General features: G+C 42.7%; 1 protein-coding gene across 1 annotated transcript in view; it reads left to right on the forward strand.

The window, feature by feature from the left end:
- Positions 1-21,116, forward strand: part of ARID2 (AT-rich interaction domain 2) — a 1,055,333-nt gene that overhangs the window by 24,634 nt on the left and 1,009,583 nt on the right. The gene's annotated exons all lie outside the window — the stretch shown is intronic.

The raw sequence follows: 21,116 nt of genomic DNA on the forward strand, positions 1-21,116 counted from the left end.
AAACGCGTCAGGCAAGTCGCGTTGTGGCCGTGTGATCGTAACTACCTCAGCTGACTGTTCATACTCTTCATTAAAGGCCTGCCACCTTGGTAAATGTCCGAGTGAGGCTCAATCTTTTGGGAAGGCTAAGAGCGAACATTTTTGGCGGCGCCCAGCCGTCGAGCCGCACCACCCCGGGATGAGAGGGGGCCATGCAGCAGGATATATTCTGAGCTGTTATGTGGAGCACTTACCTGAGATGAGAACAGCATTTGAGGCGGTGGCCCATCTGAGGGCTTGAAAGGCACGGAAATTAACGCACCATCATGGGTTAGATTTTCCGGGACTCCAGTAACCATAAGGCTTTGGGGCCAATTGACCCGCCCATCTGGGGGCGTATTTTGCATTTATGGATGGTGACCGGAGCGTGCATCTATGACCGACTGCCTCTGAGGAAGAAGGAGATACCTTCGAAACGCGTCAGGCAAGTCGCGTTGTGGCCGTGTGATCGTAACTACCTCAGCTGACTGTTCATACTCTTCATTAAAGGCCTGCCACCTTGGTAAATGTTCGAGTGAGGCTCAATCTTTTGGGAAGGCTAAGAGCGAACATTATTGGCGGCGTCGAGCCGCACCACCCCGGGATGAGAGGGGGCCATGCAGCAGGATATATTCTGAGCTGTTATGTGGAGCACTTACCTGAGATGAGAACAGCATCTGAGGCGGTGGCCCATCTGAGGGCTTGAAAGGCACGGAAATTAACGCACCATCATGGGTTAGATTTTCCGGGACTCCAGTAACCATAAGGCTTTGGGGCCAATTGACCCGCCCATCTGGGGGCGTATTTTGCATTTATGGATGGTGACCGGAGCGTGCATCTATGACTGACTGCCTCTGAGGAAGAAGGAGATACCTTCGAAACGCGTCAGGCAAGTCGCGTTGTGATCGTAACTACCTCAGCTGACTGTTCATACTCTTCATTAAAGGCCTGCCACCTTGGTAAATGTTCAAGTGAGGCTCAATCTTTTGGGAAGGCTAAGAGCGAATATATATATATATATATATATATATAACTATATACTATATACTATATACTATATACTATATACTATATACTATATACTATATACTATATACTATATACTATATACTATATACTATATACTATATACTATATACTATATACTATATATATATATATATACATATATGTATTATCTACTGGCGGTCGCCAGTATATAGTTAGGATCGTGTTTCCATAGGAAATCCGCAACATTCTATTTGGAATAACTTTGGCGCCGATTGACGAATCCTCGCAAAATTTTCAAAATAGGTGGGGAGCTCCGCTCCTTCCCTGAAAGTCTCGGGGGGGGGAAAAAGGGGGGGTCCCAAAACGCGTTTTTCCCATGCATTTTTCCATAGGACCTTTAGTCCAAGCTACAGCCGAACGGCTGAACAGAATTACTTGAAATTTGGCAGAGAGGTAGTCCTCAGGTCAGGGATGTGCCTTTTGCAGGTCTGGTGTAAATCTGTTCAGTATTTCCTGAGAAAATAGCATTTAAAAGCATATATATATCTATAAGCGCGCACCGTGCGCGTACGGTAAAACTTACTGTACGCGCACGCTGCCGTGCGCGATTCTGATTGGTTGTTAGATCTTAATAAACATTCAAATTTGTCGAAACCAGGAAGTGTCGGCCGCCATTTTGTCTCTCGCAGTCTGAGGGGGTGAAAAACAAAGGTGGAGAACGTGAAAAGGGGGCAGGGTGGCCAGTTCCTGACCCCCTAGCCTTTGTCAGGACCCCCAAGGGCCAAAATTTCCTTTAATTTTTTTGCGAAAAATCGCGGAGTACGCGTAGCGTGCGTGTACGGTAGAAACTGAAAAATTCCGCGAACTGCGTAACGTGCGCGCACAGTACGCGCACGATGAAAAACCTTAAAAAAAAAAAAATACATAACTTAGCATTTAAAAAAGAGTACAAATTCACTGAAAAAACCATAGGTTTCACACACGTTATAGTTAGGAATTAGCATTTAAAAAACCTTGCAAATTCACTTTAAAAACCATAGGTTTCACACATGTTATAGTTAGCTGGACATTTCACTCGTGAAAAACCATTGAAATTCCCCCGTTATAGTTAGTGCAGACAACTATAACTCACGCGACCGCAAACCTCTGCTGATGACGTCAGATAATACATCACTGATGACATATGTGTCTTTCTGAAAAAAAAATATTTGTAATATATGTATAGCTAAAAATTAATGGAAGAAGACCTGGGTAAATAAGTGTCTAAATACAGTGATGTAATATCTGACGTCATCAGCAGAGTATTGCGGTCGCGTGAGTTATAGTTGCCTGTACTAACTATAACGGGGGAATTTCAATGGTTTTTCACGAGTGAAATGTCCAGCTAACAAGAACATGTGTGAAACCTATGGTTTTTTAAGTGAAAATATATATGTATATGTGTGTATAGAGAGTCTGTTAAAGGGGTTTTGTTTTGTCATTCAAAGTATCTACACAGATAGTTAAAAACGGGGGGGCCGACTTGGATGATCCGCGGGTGACAGATTTAGCCGTCTATCTAGGCATTGATATTACACCTGAACTGGGGAAGTTAGTAGAGAGAAACATCGAGCCAGTAATCAGGGAGGCTAAAAAAGACTTCGACAGATTGCATAATCTCCATATGTCGGTGGTGGGAGGCTGCAATATGGTAAATATGTTTTTTTACTCTACCTCTTCAGGGCCATACCGTTAGAATTCGAGAGGCAATGGTTTATAGTGCTCGAAAATATTGTGAATAGGTTTATATATGTACATGGGAAAACAAGGAGGGCCTTGAGGTATATGTCACTGCCAAGGGAAAGAGGAGGCTGGGCAGTCCCAGATTTTAAAATGGGCTGCGGCCTTTCTTTACATGAGCGGGCTAATCGGTGGGAGTGTCATGGGTCACCAGATATATACAAGCTATTGCTAGGAGAGGATGCTGTGAACTGCTTTATGAAATTCAGTGAGCCCAGCTACCTTAAAAAAACAAGATTCAAAACTTTGATGGCTGCGTTTAAGATCTGGGCAGCGTTTAAAAAAAAAAGAAAAAAGACTGGCCTAGGGAGAATTCATTTCTATACCCAGTTAGATAGAAATCCCACGTTTCCGTGAATTTTTTCTGATACAATAATGCTAGGGTGGGAGGGGTGCGGGCTTCAGAAAATAGGGGATCTAATAGGGCTGGAGTGAATTGACCCCTTCAGTGATATCCAATATGATTATGGCATTGATAAGAGAATTTTTATTAAGTCTCTTCAGTTAGGTAGTTTTCTAGGTGGGAAAAAGGGCGAGGTGAAAGGCTTTAGGGAAGTTAAAATTATTGATGTAATAAGAGATGGGAGAACTGCACCATTAGGAGAGTCTACGCAGAACTTTCTTTACTCAAGCAGGATGATCTGGATAAGCATGGGAAGAAATGGGCAGACAAACTTGGCATAGATCAAGATAACTTTCTTGATTCTCTAGAGCTGGACCAGACCGCCCAATGCTCTGCGAGGCTTCAAGGTCATCATTTTAAAACAATCTTTTCATTGTATCATACACCAGCAAGGATTGCACAGTGGGGGGGGGGGGGGGGGGGGACAGGAAGGAATTAGATGCCCCCGCTGCGACAGTTCGGATGCTGATTTAATCCACATGTTTTCGACTTGCCCTCGGTTACAAATCCTGATGAGAGCAATCGAAAAATGTTTGGACCAAACATTGACTTTAAAGTTTCTCTTACCCCAGCCTTAATGCTTCCGGGTATTAATAGTAAGAAAGTGCAAGATCCATTTTACTGCTTCCTTTGTCTAGCCATGGCTGTTTTATGAATTTGCATTGCCTCTGCCTGGCTGTATCAAGCAGCCCCAATGTTTCAGCAATGGCTCGCTAGGCTGCTTGCTATTTCTAATCTTGAAAAATGGATCTATGAGAGAAAGGGCAAGAGAGGGAGAAGGCTTGGCAGGCATATCTGGGTGCCTATCTATAGATGGAAGGAAGACAAGATTGATAGTAGACCCCGAATCAGCCCAAACAGGCAAGTTTTCAATATCTTTTCCTCGAATGTGGATATCTGATGTGATTATGACTGTATCCCAAATAACAATGAATACTTTTCTTTTGAGGGTGTATTTTTTTTTAAACATTTTATTTCAAATATTCAGATTGCTTTCATGAATTCTGAATACATTAAGATTGATGGATTATTCCTCAAACAACTATGCTTAATTGTGCTGTAATAAAATAAAACTTTTTGTAAATAAATAAAAAACAAAGCATCCGCACAAAATTTCCCAATAAAATTCACCCTCTGGAATCTTCTTTGCAAGGTTTGTGCAGATCCATCAAGTGGGTGACCAAACCAATGGCTGGGTTGTTATTTTAACTACCATAGGAGTCTTTGCTCTGTGATACAGTAGACCTTTACTGCCATGTTTAGTTTGGTGTAAATCTGTTCAGTATTTTTTTATTGAGTTTAAAATGTGTTTTGCTTAGCTAGTTGTCACAAATTTCAGATGTGACTGCCATTATGTAACATGGTGCATTGAACACCAGGATGGGGAAAATAAATAGTGCATAAGGGAGCAGGATGAGCCTCCTATGACCTACATCTCCGTGTGGCAGGCAGGGGCCATCAAGCGACCCCTCCAGAGCAATAAAATTATTATTAAAAACATATTTTATCACAGGATTTGCTAATCCTCTTGCAGATTCACAATTGAAGGCCCTCCTTGGGTCCCTCAGACTGTCCTAGAGACTGAGTTCATGAATACGGGGGGGGAAATGGTGAACTACAGACGTGCTTTGCAAAACCTGCTATGCATGGCTCTCCGGCATATGCTGCTGAGGTTGAATCCCACATCAGGTTGGATGCAGTCCCTGCAGCCAACCCATGCTAAACATCATGCCCAGGCCCTTGGATGCCCAGGACTGGTTGGATAGGCCTCGTGGCCGTCTCCAGCTGCACATGAAGAAAGTCAGTGCGCAGTGTGAGTTATTCACAGAAGGTTGGGCTTGGGGCACTGTCTTACAGCGAACTCCTGCTGTCCACAACCAAAGGTAGAATATTGATTCTTACCACGTTTGAATGAAAAGGCATTTATTAATTTTCATGTAACATTAGGCCCCACTCTCCCACCCCACCTCCTCAGACAAAATTGCACGAAATTTGGCACATGCTTCGAATAGTCAGCTAAGGTTATACATGCAATGTGATCAGAGAAAAAATGTTAAATTGGGGGGGGGGGGGTTGGGGGGGGCGGAGTAGTGAAAAATATTTTACTATTGTAGCAACCAGGGGAAATTTTGCTCATGCCTACGGCCCAACCCACTAAATGGATTTATACCAAACTTGGCATGAAGGTAGATCTTTATTTAGAAACCCTGCTTTTGATGGTTAGGTGCAAGTTTGTTTAGTAATTTTGGCCTTACCAGTTTTTAAAAGTTGCAGAGTCTGCTTTAGAGGGTTAACACTATTGTATATTTGTGCTGTTTAAAAAAAAAAAAACAGCAAATCCTGATTTACTACCTCTGTAAATCACGTTTTGAATTTTGTGACCAATGTGAAAAGCTGGATAAGGGCTCTGAAAATGTAAGTTCATGGCATGTGTGGCTGCAGATACATATGCTCTGCATCCTCCTGCCATTGTGTGTTGGGCTGCGACGTTTGCTGGTTGTTTTTCTTTAAAGAACTCTTTTGAGATATGAGTTATAGCGACTGCTCTTTTGGCTGGTAATGCACAAGGGCATCGGCTCCGTTGTTAAATCGTTTTTTTCCACCATCGGTTTCTGACAAGTACTTAGAGGGCTCAGTGTTCTTCTCTTAATACTGCCTTCCACTTGGCCTCTTCGACGGTCTCCGATTGCTTTGAGACAACCTTCATGTTGCTGACGTTCATTTGACACCCACACCAGCCTCGATGGCCATCATCAAGGGCTTTGGCACCTCTCTGGAGCTTCCACCACTGCTACCTTCTGGTCGACAATACTGGTAAGGATGACCTAGTACTGCCCTGAGTGTCATTCAAAGTTGGACTGACCACCAAGAGATCTGTTATCTCTGCCTCTTGCCCGAGCATGATGAGCCCACATGTCAGGCCTGCCTCCCTTCAGGTCGAAAACCCTTTGGTACAAATGCAAGCTGAGATGGGCACATATGAGGATGCAGAGATGGAACACCCCCACGTCTTCAGGGAGCGCAACATTGCTGATTAGGGAGAAGCCCCTTTAGGGGTACACCTACTTCACTCCAATTCGGGGGCCATTTCATTGGCTGATTCTGAAGGTGAGGAGAATCCAGACCGAAAAACGTTGACAGTGAGTATGATTACTGTCGCAGCCAGTAGCCGCACAAACATCCTGTGCTCCGGCAGAGCACTGTTGAGCCCAGAGACTGAACAGCGCCCTGCAGGCTCACCACTGCCTTTGGGCCAAGGTCGGCACTGACTGAAGCCCTTGGAGCCGACAATGCTCCCTTCTCTGGCCACAAACTCTCTGTATAAAACATGGCAATGGTTGGAGTGCACTGGCCCTTCTACCCCTGCGTCAAGAGACCCAGTGGCATTGTAGCCACCACCAGTGCAGACAACGGCACCAAACATATTCCTTAGGCCCCATCTTGAAAATAGCATGTCAATTCAGATTCACAATTTTTTTTGTTTTTCCACAGCGTTGGCTGGCAACCTTCAGAGGTGTCCAACCGCAGGGCACTTCTAAGGGTCTCCTAAAGCTGTGGAATCCTGAAGTTTCACCAGAAACAAACATAGAAACAAGCATGCGATTTGTAAATCATAAAGTGATCACAATCGTACAATTTGACAGTCACTTTGTGAATGGTTCACAAATCAGTTATGATTCGAGACAGCGCAGTAGAAGACCGAATCCACAGGTAATGGGAGACATGGTGATGAGTGTCTGATCGCAGGGTACAGGCGATAGGGATGTACAGTTGTGAAAATAAAAGGTAGCCAAAGGCAGTGTGCAGTGGGGACTGACCACTGGCAGCGATTGAGTGCACCTTTTTTTCAACCCCTGCAGTTTATGATCAGTTGCCGGTGTCACGTTAGGCATAGGACCAGATCCTATGACCAATTCCCGCTTTGCATGGCCATAGGTCATTCACAGCTGAGGTTGGAAATTAGGTACATCGTGGAAAAAAAGTGAGCGTTACTGAAGAAACACTGTTATGGCGTTTGTTGTTAGCAGTTCACACTACACACGCCAAATTTGCACCGCCCACCATACGTGAAACCCCAATTTGCCAACTGCTTAGGAACAAAGAAAAGAGCTGTCGAGCGAATAGCAGGGTGGGCGATGCATGTTGTGTGCTTTTGAGGCCATAGCAACGAAAATTTTATTGATTTTCTGTGAGCTATAATTTCGTTTTAACTGGGAGTTTTTAGTATATATATATATATATATCTATATATATATATATATATATATCTATATATATATATATATCTATATATATATATATATATATATATATATATATATATTATTTATATATATATATATTTATCGCCGAGTTGCTCCTGCTGACAGCCGGGGGACCCGCGGAAGGTGGCACGCACGCCGGCGGAGCTCGCCGGAATTCAAAATCAATTTCAGAAAGTCAATGTAAGCGTGCTCTCAGTAAGCGGACCACAGGACACGTAAAAGGCTCCACGGGTGTTTATTACGACGCGTTTCGACTTGCTGGGAAGTCTTGCTCACGTGAGCAAGACTTCCCAGCAAGTCGAAACGCGTCGTAATAAACACCCTTGGAGCCTTTTACGTGTCCTGTGGTCCGCTTACTGAGAGCACGCTTACATTGACTTTCTGAAATTGATATATATATATATATATATATATATATATATATATATTTTTTATTTTAGCTGTATTTCAGTGTAGTTAATAACGTCAACAAATAGCCCCTAAATGCCGTAAAAATAGCAATTTCTCAATGGTAATTTAAGACTAAATTTAAATTCATTTATTAAAAGATCTGCTAGTTTCAATCTTAAAAAACACATTCAAGTTGTTTTTGATAATTATATATTAATCACATCGGGAGGTTGGAGTCTGAACCTGTAAAGCAGTTAATTAGCTGCACTTTTAAAAGCAAGTAGGAAATAAAAAATAGTTTGATATGCCGTATCAAAATCATGTTGGGGCATAGCAGAAGAACGCCATATATAAAATACAATACTACACGTCTTACCCACTGTAAAATTCTTGTGGAAGGTCAATTTCACTTGTGCAAAACAAAATAGTTTTGAGAGCATCGTCCTTCTCTAAAAATAGGGGCCTTCAGTGCAGATACTATTGGCAGTGGCTGATGATTGCACCGAGAGAGCTTTCCAGGTACAAAAAAGCAAAACCAATGACTAGTATGTGGAACCCCTCAACTTTGATTGCTGACCTTGCTTCTATAGCCTCAATCTCACCTAACAAAGCCAAAAACATAATGCATTTCTATTAAAGATTTGTGGCACACATGCATGATTCTGACATGTCTGCTTCTGTCCTGCGCAGATACGACCAATCGCAATGGTAGTCAATGAAAATATTTTTAAATTAGATTCCCAGGAATAAAACACCGACCATGATTCTAGCAAATGAAGGCCAATGGGTGCAGAACCAGGTTATAAGTGATACTATTTTTTTATTTTTTTTATTTTTAAAACTAATTTTTATTAATGAATAGATATCACATGTCAGCAACAATGGAAACAACATAGCATCAGATTGTATTAGTGTGCGCACAGTAGCGGCACGTGTCTCACAGCCGCAGTATGGAAACGTCTACCCCTCCAACGCTCTCACAGTTTGCTTTGTTAATTAACCTGCTTATGGACACAGTATTATGATGTATTTGATGCTCCGTTTATCATGGCTGCTATTAACAATATTGAAGCAGTATAAAAGATATTGAATCATCATTTCACAGTCCGTACTGTCTTGGGCTTGTACTCTTTAGATCAATGATTCTTAACCTGTGGTCTGGGTACCCCTGGAGGTCCGCAGCGCCTAGTTCTGATTCAGGGGATGCCTTATAACATTTAATAATTATTGATTAATAAAGTGTAGCTATTTAAAGAAGCAAAATCTAAAAATGATTTGTTTAAATGTTAAGTAAATATGAAGGAATTTGAAATTGGAAACTAAAAATGAAATTATCCTCCAGTTGATTTGTGGGATTAGTGTAAAATATATTATGGAAAATTGAATTCTAAAAATCTGCAACCTTCCCATTTCAATTCAAATTTGAGTTTTTGTTTTATAATGGTTTAATAGAATAAAGTATTTCTTCAAATGTGTATTTGTTTGAATGATTGTTTCCTTATTTTTGTTTATTTGGTTGAGGTTCAAATCCTCGAAATTGGTTAGGCCAGGGTCCCCGGGTTTCAGTAATGCCTCAGTGGGGTCCCCAGGTATCAATAATGATTAATTGGGGGTCCCCTAATTACAGTAATGATTAAGCAGGAGTCCACAAAAGTGAAAAGGTTAAGAACCACTGCTTTTGATGAAAAGCATAGAATGAAAGCAGACACTGATTCCCTCAGAGCTTGTAAATCTGGAGAGTAGAAACAAATACACAAATTCTCATTACAAATGATGATTGGTATACCTTGCAGTCAAGCTGTTTTATTTTTTTTTTTGCACAAAAGGTACCTAGGTCAAATTTGTGCCAACCGCCACCACCAACCATGTTGAGGATTCTAAAGATACCCAGGGTCTGTTGAATTCGGATTCTCTGGAGGAAACCGAAAACACATCCAAAATATAGCTATCTCGTTGAATAGAAAATTATTGGTGTGCAAGAAGACACATGCTTGTGTTTTCTAAAAATGTCATCGCCCAGAGGTTTGCTGTGCTAAGATCAGATGATTTTTCTTTTGTTTTTGTAGTTTCTATCCACTTGCAGTTTTTCGTGGAACAGTTGTGAAATTATGGGTGAACCAGGAAAACTATACATTTTTGTGAAGTGGACAAGATTCTTAATTTAGCAAGGGGTAATTTGTTTAACTCACCCAATCGTTTTCCTAAAAAGTATTTGCTGGAAAAAAAGGAAAATAAGTAGGGAAAAGATAGCAATTGGTTACATTGCTTAAATCAATATTTATATATTTTTTGTTCTTTGGGCCAGTTTGTAAAGGCAGTAGACATTTACATCCGTCATACCTTTCAGGTTCCAGGAATATGTAGTATTTGTTGGTTGTCAAAACAGGTACTAACCATAACTAGTAACTATGCTGCAGCTTATACTTGTGTAAGGACTGTGCAGCAGTGCATGAGGTAAAATGGATATGAATGAAATCTAGATATTCTTCTAATGTGCCCCAGATACTGAGTGTAGGTATAGTGGTTATTTGCACAGCTCTGAATTTGGGGTTACCTGTATTATGTGCTTCTGAGGGCCTTTTACAAAATGTATTCTCTCTTGCACTCCAGATTACGTTTGGAAGCCAAAAATGGAGAAGAATTCACTGATATTAAATGTTAATCTATTCAGTGATCACGTATTTCTCCAGATAAAAACAGTACTCCACTTGTGGGCTTAAGCCTAGCACCAGCAACCCAATAAACCCCATAGTGCAATGTTAAGACATTTCCTTTTCTCCAGAACAATTGACCCATTTTGGTGAGGTTGGTAGCTGTTGCATTTGGGCCTGGGCTCAGCCACCACCTAGGGAACCCTACTGAATCTAGCCATGTCTGAAAACTGGACACTCGGGGGAGTCCAGGGTGTTGTGATTTGCTTGGACCACACTCCCCTTTCTTGAAAACATTAAACATTTACCGAAAGTACACATTTTCCTCATTTCTGTGAAGAAAAGTTGTAGAATCTGTGGGGTTCGACAAAATTCCCACCACTCAACCACACCTTTCCTGATAAAACGATTCTCCACTTAAGCAGAAGTGCCTAGCTCCTGCTACAGGAATGTATCAAACCAGAGGCTATGCTTAGACCATATTGACTTCATATGGTCACGGTTTTTATCCAGTCTTGCCACTGATGAGGAGTCCCCAATTTGAAAGGCTGCATAGTCCAGTAATGTGTCATGGAAGATTAGTATGTATGCATGCTCAGCTATGCAGAGGCACTTATTAAATAGTAATCTGACAGCTCCACTTAAGTCAGTTTCCCAGAACAAAACTTTTGTTTGGTACAAAGTAAAACCAGTTGAAAAACACAAGCCTTGCTGAGAAGGGCACTTCGGACAGTAATAACGACTCACAGCAATATGGTCAACTTTCTTTCTCTGTTGTAGAAGGCAATCATCAAAGTGCCACTACTGCAGCATTGTAACGTTCTCCACAACAAATGAAGTAGAGCCTATTGCTTCTACTTCAGTAAGATTTACAATGCTGGCCAAATGAACATTAAACAAGGACATCAGTCTTCCTGTAGTAGTCTGATGAAAGGCAATATACAAATTGCATTTTGCAAACTGGATCAGGTGGGTAGCCAATTTGTTAAGCTATGTGCAATTTATACGACTCAAATTATATGGGTGAAGTACCTAGTTATTTTTATCTACGCGCACCCCCTGTGCTTTTCGTGGTCAAGTGTACAGTTGGACTCTGCCAATTAATCCCAAACTCTTCTTGGAGAAGCGCTCTCAACATGAATTGTAGTGTGCAATTATAGCTGCAGGTTAACTGAGAATTTCGCACCAAGCAGTTTGTTGCAATGCAAGGGTCTTCCCTGCTGTTTTAGAGCTTCTTACAAAGAAGATCCTGAGGAAATCTATTCTGGTGATTTAAGATTGTAACACAAACCTCTGTGCCAGCTTTCTACTGCTAGCAGAACAGCTGTTACTACAGTATTAAAGTTGTTCCCGTAAAGGTCATTACCTTTATGAAGAAGTGATAGCTTAAACTCCCATTCAATCTTATCTTCCAATTTATTTCTAAAGTGGAAGTGCCACCCACAGGGTTTATAGTCCTTCCCAGTATATACTCTATATACATAACCAATGGACCTTCAGCACAACATGTATATCTTTTTTCTGTAACAAGATTTTTTGCTTTGTGTGAAAAGCAGTCACCCTTTGTACATGGCCAGTGACTTGTCAGCTGTTATATGCTTAACAGGTGTATACATTTCTGGAAAAGTGGCATACAAATATTACACAACAGACTGTCATGGCCTGAATGGTCCCGAGCAATGCTGTGGAATTTTCCTTGAAGTGCACCATATGCTGCACAATCAAAAAACGATCTCTGGTCATAACCGATGCGAAGCTGGGTGTTGCCCTAAGAATACAAGTAGACCAGTAATACTTTGATTTGTGCACTAATCCCATGTTGAGTACAAGGCTCAGAAATGTTTTCAATTCCCCAAGTGAAGGGGGAGTTCCTAGAATGAGGCACCTGAGTATAATTTACACAAGGAAAACATCATCCAGAAACAAAATGGAAGTTGTCAATAGGCAAACAAATTACCATATCAACTTTACACCCATCATCTGCAGTAACTTGGGCAATTTGTTGTGAGGGTGCTGCCTAGTGATCCATCTCCCTTTGCTCAGTGTGGTACCTACCTACATTCCAGTTTGGGCTACACTGCCACACACTCAACTTCCCATATTGTTTTTGAGTAGGGACATCACAACTGCTGTAGCCACGCTTTTCTCAACTGCTGGAAGGTGAGTGTGATGGGACTCTAGTACCTGAAAAATCTCTTCCAGATTCTGATCTCGGGTCCTTTCCGTTGGATGCAGTCTCAATATCAGAAGCTGCCTCAGAGCTCTCTTCTATTATTTGAGCAGCAGTTGTACAAAGAGGTGCCATCCTAACTATCTTAAATGTTTTTCCTCAAATAGTGTGTGCTATGTAGACTGTAGGTAATGTCCGTGCTCCCAGAATGCGGTCTATGTGATAAGCGTTGAAAATTAAAATGCAATGCTGAGCAAATCAGAGTTTATCACAAAAATAATTGAGACGCAAAACAATTGAATCAATCGAGAAATTGCATGTCTTAGCTGTCGGAAGTCTTCATTCACCAAAACTGAGCCAAAAAAGGAACAATTAATACAATTAATTCTGCTTGTAACACACACAATAAGGAAAGTTAAAACTCAAGGGGTTTTTCATTTACCCTCTACCATCGCTGCAGACTCTAATGAAAATGCCCCCGGAAGCAGGGAACAGACTCGCCTGCTATTTGCAGCATATTGTCAGATGTGCCAATGGTGTCAGTGTGCCTTGAGGCATGTCATCGTTCTGGGTAGGAAGGGGCTGAGACTGACGCTTAAGAGATTCCGCATAGGTCCCTCTATTGAAAATGGGGAAGCCTCCAGTGCAAGAATTGGAGGACTTTGTGCCTCTCGACTTGATGAATTGTTTACCTCATGTTGAGTACAAAGGTAGTTTGCTTCACACGAGTGGTTCTACAAGCTCAATGGAGGTGCTACTGCCACCAGCATGCTTAACAGCTTTTCTGGAAACAGTATACGCAAAACACAGTAGCATCAGAGAAGACCTTTAATGGGGAAGCCAGCAACCATTGGCTTCGGCATGGGTTGTTGCATGTTGAGACTAGATAAAGATTTTCATACAGTCTTCGCCGTTCTCCACTCCAGTGAGGGTGAGCATTGCCAGTTACCTGGAAAAACCTAAAGGAAAATGGACATTTTCTACCACCCACAAAGTCTAATCAATTTTATCTTGACCAGCTGTATCATGAACTTGTTTGCTGCAGAAACACACAATTAAACTTGTTTACAAGCCTAAAGAAGCCTTCGCAGTTGGATGCCTCTAGATGGTCTCTAAGCAAAACCTTGTATCGTTTTTTTATGGCCAAAAGCAAAATGAGAAGCTTTTAGTCCCTATATCTAAAGACCCAGTGCACTCATTTGGTAATCTAGATCATTATTTCCTTATGCCTTCACTCCAATTCCCTTATGGCAAAAGTAATCATGATGCTGAAACAGCCTTAGACTAGAATGAACTTAATTGCTTCAGAAAGGTTGTGTTCATGGTTGTTTACTGATCTTCACTTATCAGATCTACCACATTGAGAGATTTCCTTTCAGATGGGACCTTTTATGCAGAGTGAAAGGTACAATTTTGCACCACTTCAGTTGCTAAGGTCAGCAGCCTGTCCTATGCTAGCATTGAAAAGTGCCTTCCAACTGGTCGAAAATTCTAGATGTCATCCAGAAGGTTTCTATCAGAAAATCATGTACGTTTTAGGGTTTTGCTTGCTCTTTTTAGAGCAGTCCATTGACTTTGTGGTGTGCCATGAAGCAATATTGCCTTTTCTCGTACATTTGACACATACTTTTTTAAAATTTCTTCTATAAAAGTTCACAATCACTGCCTACATAAAAAATATTTCTCAGATTTCTTTCTTCATTGTCATAGCAATTAATTGTTTTCTGAAGGTCCTTAGAAGTTTTCTACTCCGTTTGGAAGTGTGCTTTTCCTTTGGAGCTAAACATTTTCCAAACAAAGCTCATAGATTCAACTGTTGAGCCCATACACAAGTCTAGGGTCAATGTTCTTTGTGGTATTGAGCTTTTCACAGTGTTCTAGTCTGACAGTGAAATGAGTGTTTGCATGGACCTTATATTGCTGGTTTCATTTTCTGTTTCTCCCTTTATGATTTAGAACATCCATGGCTCAATGGGTAGTACATTCTGTTGGTATCACAGTAGTTTGACTTGTCCTAATAACTTTGTCAAAGACCTTATTGCTCTTTATTTGTCCTCTCTTACGACTCCGGCCTACGTCTCATCGAACAATCGATCTAGCCTTCATCCAACACAATCTCTCAATATTGAGGTCTATTAGTACTTTGGATCTGAAAAGGGCGATATAGCGTTGGCAAGACATACGGTTTCCACTCTAGTTTCAGGGGAGTGAGATTCATGAAGACTTTGTGGATTTCCACCTAAGATAAAAACACATAAGGCTATGTTCTCAGATATGGTGCTATCCTGTGAGAAGGGCCTCTGCAGACACCTTGGCGTTTGGATGAGCGAAGTCCCCAAAATAAACTTCTAGGTACAATGGATGCACCAGTCAGTGGCCTACACCTGCTGCAAAATGCTGTTCCTAGAGTGTCATTCTGTAGCTACTAAGGGCCAGTACACACATCGGCCAACTCCTGTAATATCGTTGCCCATCTTAGTAAGGGTGCAAGTATGTATGTGTTTGTGTTGCTCATATTACCTTTTAGCGTAAGTCTTCTGGAGTTAAAAAGTGATGCACAATTAAAAGTTTTTATTTTTTCAGGATTGTTTCTGTTCCTCCCTGATACTATATTGCCTGCCTTTGCCTCGTCTCCAGAAGAGCTTCACATTTCACTTGGTTCTATTTGCATTCCTTATCGTTAGACCACTCTGACATTAGTCTGTACCTGTCTAATGTGAACCTTCATTCTGTGCACTACTTATTGGGACTTGTGATTAAAAGACATTAAAACAAAGAACATAAAAAAATGGAGCACTAGAAGCAAACTTTGAAGTTCTTTTTCTTGAAATAAGTTCAATACTCTTGCACAGAGTCACTGCAACTCATGTTTGTCAATTAATTTTATTGTTTTTAATTAGGCATACTGTGTGAGAAAACAGACACTTGGTACACTTCATTCTTGAGGTCCATTAGCTATTTTGCGGATGCAGTGTTCACAAATGTAGACGCGACCAAGTGTCAGGTAAAGAACATATTGCCTATAGTAGCCAAATACAGACTTAACATCCCAGAATATAAGAAACAATTGTCTGTTAGTTATGATCCTATGTAAATACAATTCACAGTCAGACCCAGTGATAAAGTGAAAAAAGTGTAACAGTGCAGTGAAATATTATCAAAATTCAGATGCAGTTAAGGATCATTAAACATTAGGGATAATAGGCTGCACTTAAATAACAATAAATGTGAAAGGCAACCAATAAACAAGATGTTCAGTTATAAAAGAAATATTTCCATCAGTTAGTGCAGTCCATTTTATAATGAGTAAGTCGACGTGTGATGTGATGGTTCTGATCTGTCCAGAACGCATGAATGCGAAACTGTGTGTCCTCTGAGGGACATTGTCTTTACCTTATTCTTCATTCAAGCTCGTGTTCTTTAGCAACAAATTGTTACAATGACTGATTACCATAATTCAGTGGGCCAACTTCTATGTACCTCCAGTATTAATTGGATATTTCTTTGTCCTGTACACAACCTATCCATTGTTTGTCACACCCTTCTCTTTTTAGCCTTTATTCCTGCATGTCATTTTTTGGTGCATTGTATTCACTCAGTGGTCCAGTAGTTGTCACACATGCTTGAGGTTGTATTTCCTTCTTCTACCCATTAACACTGGCCTATGTTAAAATATCATTTATTGTACTTCAGTCTTGCATCTTTTACATCAGACACCTACTTTTGAGGTGCTTATCTCCATCTCACTCCTCACAATGGGATTCAAGACCCGTGTTGACCCAACATTTGTTTGGTAGATGACTTTGTAATGTGAGCTGCCAACAGATTGGTTAGAAAATTAATCTTCTGATAGAAACTTCTAGATATAGATTCCTCACCTTTTAAATATTCCTCAGACATCAGTCTTGATCCAGAAGCAGTGGCACTGTGCAGCTCCGCACTGACACCTTTCCACTCTGGAAATTACATATGGGGTGTTTAAATAGGCACCACACCGGGGCGCTGCCATTGGTTTCTTTCTGCGCCACCAGGCACGGATCCGAATCTCTCTTCTCTGAGATGTGTGCAAGGGATATCATCCCTTAAAACAACAAGTTTTAAGCTCTGTAGAGACTGTCGCAAACAAATGTCTTTGACGGATCCCCATCAGATTTGCCTGTGGTGCTTAGGGTTGGGCCATGACTCCAAAGCCTGAGGTGATTGTACTTTAATAAGCCCAGTGGCCAGCGGGGAACGTGGGACGAATCTACATGTCACCAAGCAGAAGAAGGTTCCTGACCGGGACCGTTCCAAGTTTTGATCTCATTCCTGTTCCCAGATTCAACTTCGTTCTCCAAGTCCTTAGGTAAGCGTAAGAAACACAAGAAATTGAAGCAGTATTCCACTCCCTCGCTTGCATTCGTCTCCGCATATGCGGGGGCGGTGCCACTTCTCAATCTTGCTCCTAAAGTTGGCCAATATCTGCGCCGATCCTGCAGCTGGTTCCAGCACAACCTGAGTTTCCAGGCCTTCAGCACGGCTGCGTTAGATCAAAGAGTCCCACGCAGCCATGCTCCGGCACTTTGGATCCCGACAGCCACCTGTTTGTTGGGGCGCTACTCCCACACCCTTTGGGATTTGGTGGCACAAGTCCTCCCTGGTGTTTCTCCCTGGTGTGTCTGAAGACCATTACCCTGTGCCCTCTGATTCTTACCAGGTTGGCTAGTGATCACATTGGATACGTGGGTCCTACAGCTTGTTCTCATTGGATATACCCTATCATTTCATTCTTCCTTTACACACTCCCTTGCCCCCCAATTGACTGACTAAAGACGTGTTCTCCATTTTGCGGCAGGAACTACTAGCCTTTTGGCCTAAGGGACTGTTGAGAAGGTGAGAGCCACACGTAGGACGTGGTTGTTACTCCTGCTACTTTCTGGTGCCCAGGAAGTACAGAGGTATTTGGCCTGTTCATTGCTGTCCTCTAGAAATAGGAATTCAAAATGCTTACCCGGGCCTTGTCTGTCCTCGAACCTGGAGATTGGATGGTGGTGTTGGACCTGCAGGACGCCTATTTCCATATAACTGTCCTGCTGGCCCATCGACGTTTCCTGCGGTTTGTGGTGGGACAGGAATATTTCTAGTTTGCTGTGCTCCCCTTTGTTCTCACCATTGCCATTTGGCTGTTCACGAAAGTCATGGTGGTGGCAGCACACCTTCGGGGTCAGGGAAGCCAGTCTTTGCCCTACCTCCATGACTGGCTGTTGAAAACAGGCTTGCCCCAAGCGGTAGTTTACCACCTCCAGGCTACGACAAACCTATCTGCTTTGGAGTTCACTATCAATGTGCCCATGTCACACCTGACTCTTTCTCAGACGCTACTCTTCATCCGATCCATACTGAAATGGTCTGTTTAGTCCTCCCACCCCTGCCCCCCCCCCCCCCCCCCCCTCCCTGGGAAATTGTGTCCAGGACATACAGGATATAATCATGACCTTTCTAGCCTTTGTCCTGGATTTCAGTGGAGCGGGCTCTGAGTCTGTTGGGACTGAAGGCATCCTGCTAGTCGAGCACAACGTGTGTTATATGTGGGCTCTGCAGTTGGATCTGAAGTCCCAGTGGGACCAACATCAAAGGGACCTCTCCGACCATGTTCAGATCTCAGAGAAGACTTTGAAAGAACTGCAGTGGTGGTTACCAAATGGCCACTGGACCAGCGGGCGAACAGTCTCCCTTCCTCACCCGGAACTGACCCTGGTGACCAAAGCATCGCTTCTTGGTTGGGCCACCATCGGGGAAATGCGGGGATCAGAGGGCTTTGGTGTACGGCAGAGTCCTGGCTCCACCTCAACTTTCTGGTGCTACGGGCTATCCGCTTGGCGTTGAAAGCCTTTCTTCTGTCCCTCAAGGTGCTCATGGACACCCCTGCCTCCATGTGGTATTGGAAGTGTGGTAGGTGCGTAACACAGGCCCCCCCCCGCATCCCCTGTGGTGCGGGGGGGCCCGAGCTGCAGGGGGCCCTCTCAGCACAGAACTCTTCAGATTAAATCCGGAGCGGGGGCCCATCTGTGTACATTGCAGGTGGGGCCCCTTAAACTTTCGTTATGCCATTGAACTGTGGTACTACAGGATGAAGTCACAGATTTTGTGCCAGGAGGCCTTGCGCTCTGGAAATGGTTGGACCACCAGGGGATTTTCCTGGTGGTGAATCATCTGGCAGGATCCTTGAATGCCAGGGCAGGCCAGTTCGGCCTTCGGTGCCCAGTGCACCATGAATCGCCGTAACACCCACAGGTGGCGAAAGGTCTTTTCTGCAAATAGGGAGAACCTTTGCTTGATCTAGTCGCCTCTACCGAGAAATGTGCAATGTCAGTATTTTTGGAAGTTGTAGTTTCCAAGGCGTCTTTCACTCGGAGACTCATTCCCCCATGAGTGGAGCTCTGCACTCCTGTAAGCCTTTCTACTGATACCAGAGTTCTCAAGAATGTCGGGCCGGCCAGGCCCAAGTCATCCTACTGGTTCCGAATTGGTTCCGGAGTGAATGGTATCCAGAACTCCTGGGATTGAGCTCCAGGAGGTCCTGCTGTCCCAGCAACAGGGCAGGGTTCTGGACTCTGGCCTTTTCAATCTCGACCCTCATGCTTGGGGATGGAAGAATGACATCTGAACACCTTAGACCTTCCTCTGAAGGTGGTCGTTGACATAGAAGCAACCAGACGTTCCTCTACACACAATATACGCCAGTCGATGGGTCAAATTTGTTTGGTGCGGCACACGTTAGATTGACCCCTCCTTGCCAAGTTATCTTGAGGTCTTTGGTTTGTTGTCTCTTGCCTGGCAAGTCTTTTCTTTGGGCACAGTTAAATGTTATTTGTTGGCCCTTTTGGCCATCTTACGGTTGTCAGATCAGCCATTTTTGTTTGCCACCAGTTGCGATGCGATTTTAGAGAGGGCTGCAACATAGTTCTCCTTCACCCCTTTTCATTCCCAGTGGGACCTTGCCTTAATATGGGCTGGATTTACCTGATGTGCACTTTGTTCAAACCACTTAATGGCTCTACTTTATGGCTTCTTGCTAATTTGACTGTGTTCCTCATTGCCAGCACCTCGGTACGGTGGTTGCATGAGCTTTAGACTCTTTGTGTTAATCCATCATAGACTTCCTTCTTACAGTCAAACTAGTTCTGCTGACATCGGCATTCTTCCTGACGATAGTTTTGATGCCGTACCACATCTGTCAAACCATCACCATGCCTACGTTCTGTGCTCCGCTTCACCCCTCTTAAGAGGATTAGTGTTGTAATCCAAAGGAAGTCCAAAGGTAGCCATGAAGTAGGTTGTAGGTAAGAGGTTTATTCAGCTTGAGTTACAGGATGGCAAGTAGGATAATAAGATCAGCAGTTGAGCCCCACCAGGAGCAGCATCCTTACTGCTCAGCCCACTCACTCTAACTGTCTCTCTATCAACTCCACCAGGCACTCCAGCATTCCACTACTTCATCAGACATCCTAACATTCCACTTACACATCACATTCATACTGGCTGAGCAGCAGGGAAAAGGTAGCTAAGGGAAAGGATGCATTATAAGAAATCAAGGTATAACACATCCCCTTCCCTTGGGGGGGAAAAAAAATAAAGGATTTCTACAACAATGCACAATAAAAGTACAGTACGAAAGAGAAATATACAATATACAAATAATTGCACATTTGAGTTCTTTACAATAGAAGTACAGTACGAAAAATATGCAACATACAAATGATAACTGCAAATTTAAAAGAACTAAGGCTAGGAGGATCATCCACTTTCCAACAATACTGAATACAAATAGAAATTACGCAGTGGTAATATTGTGCAGGACTGGGAGAATGGAGGATACCAATGAGATGTAATTCCCTCGCCCACACATTCCATCTCTCTCTCACTCTCACCCACTCACCCACTCCTGCTTGGTGCCACCTTCCAGCGTGTAGAAGTACTCCTAAAAAGGTTTCTGGATCCAGCCTAATGCTTGGGGAATATTCAAAAGGTGTGGAATATGCGGCTACATAGTCTCTACCAAAAAGAGCATTACCGAAGGCAAGTAACTTGTTCATCAAAGGTATTTTTCACGTCTTTGAGTCAAGAGACTTCTCTTCAAAAAGCTTGGCCGGGTCAGGGGACTCACTCACTGGCTGATGGTCCTTCAGAGCCAATTGTGAAGATCTTTCTGACTTCTTTTTTTTATGAGCCCTGTTTAGAATAAACTAGATAACTTTGGGAGTCGGCCCTGCTTTTCTTAAGAAGTAACCCCTCTCTGAATTTTCTAGTCTCTGTACAAAAGATGACTCAAAGCAAATGTTCTAAATCTATTTCTCCACCAGAGAATAGGGTAATTGCCCATAATTAGTAGCTAGCAACAGCAAGCATCCAGCAACTGCTGAAACACTTTATTCACCAGCAGAAATAAAATGGAGAAAGCGGGAATGAGT

Source organism: Triturus cristatus, chromosome 4_1, assembly GCF_964204655.1.
Source record: "Triturus cristatus chromosome 4_1, aTriCri1.1, whole genome shotgun sequence".
In the NCBI taxonomy this organism is placed as follows: Eukaryota; Metazoa; Chordata; class Amphibia; order Caudata; family Salamandridae; genus Triturus; species Triturus cristatus.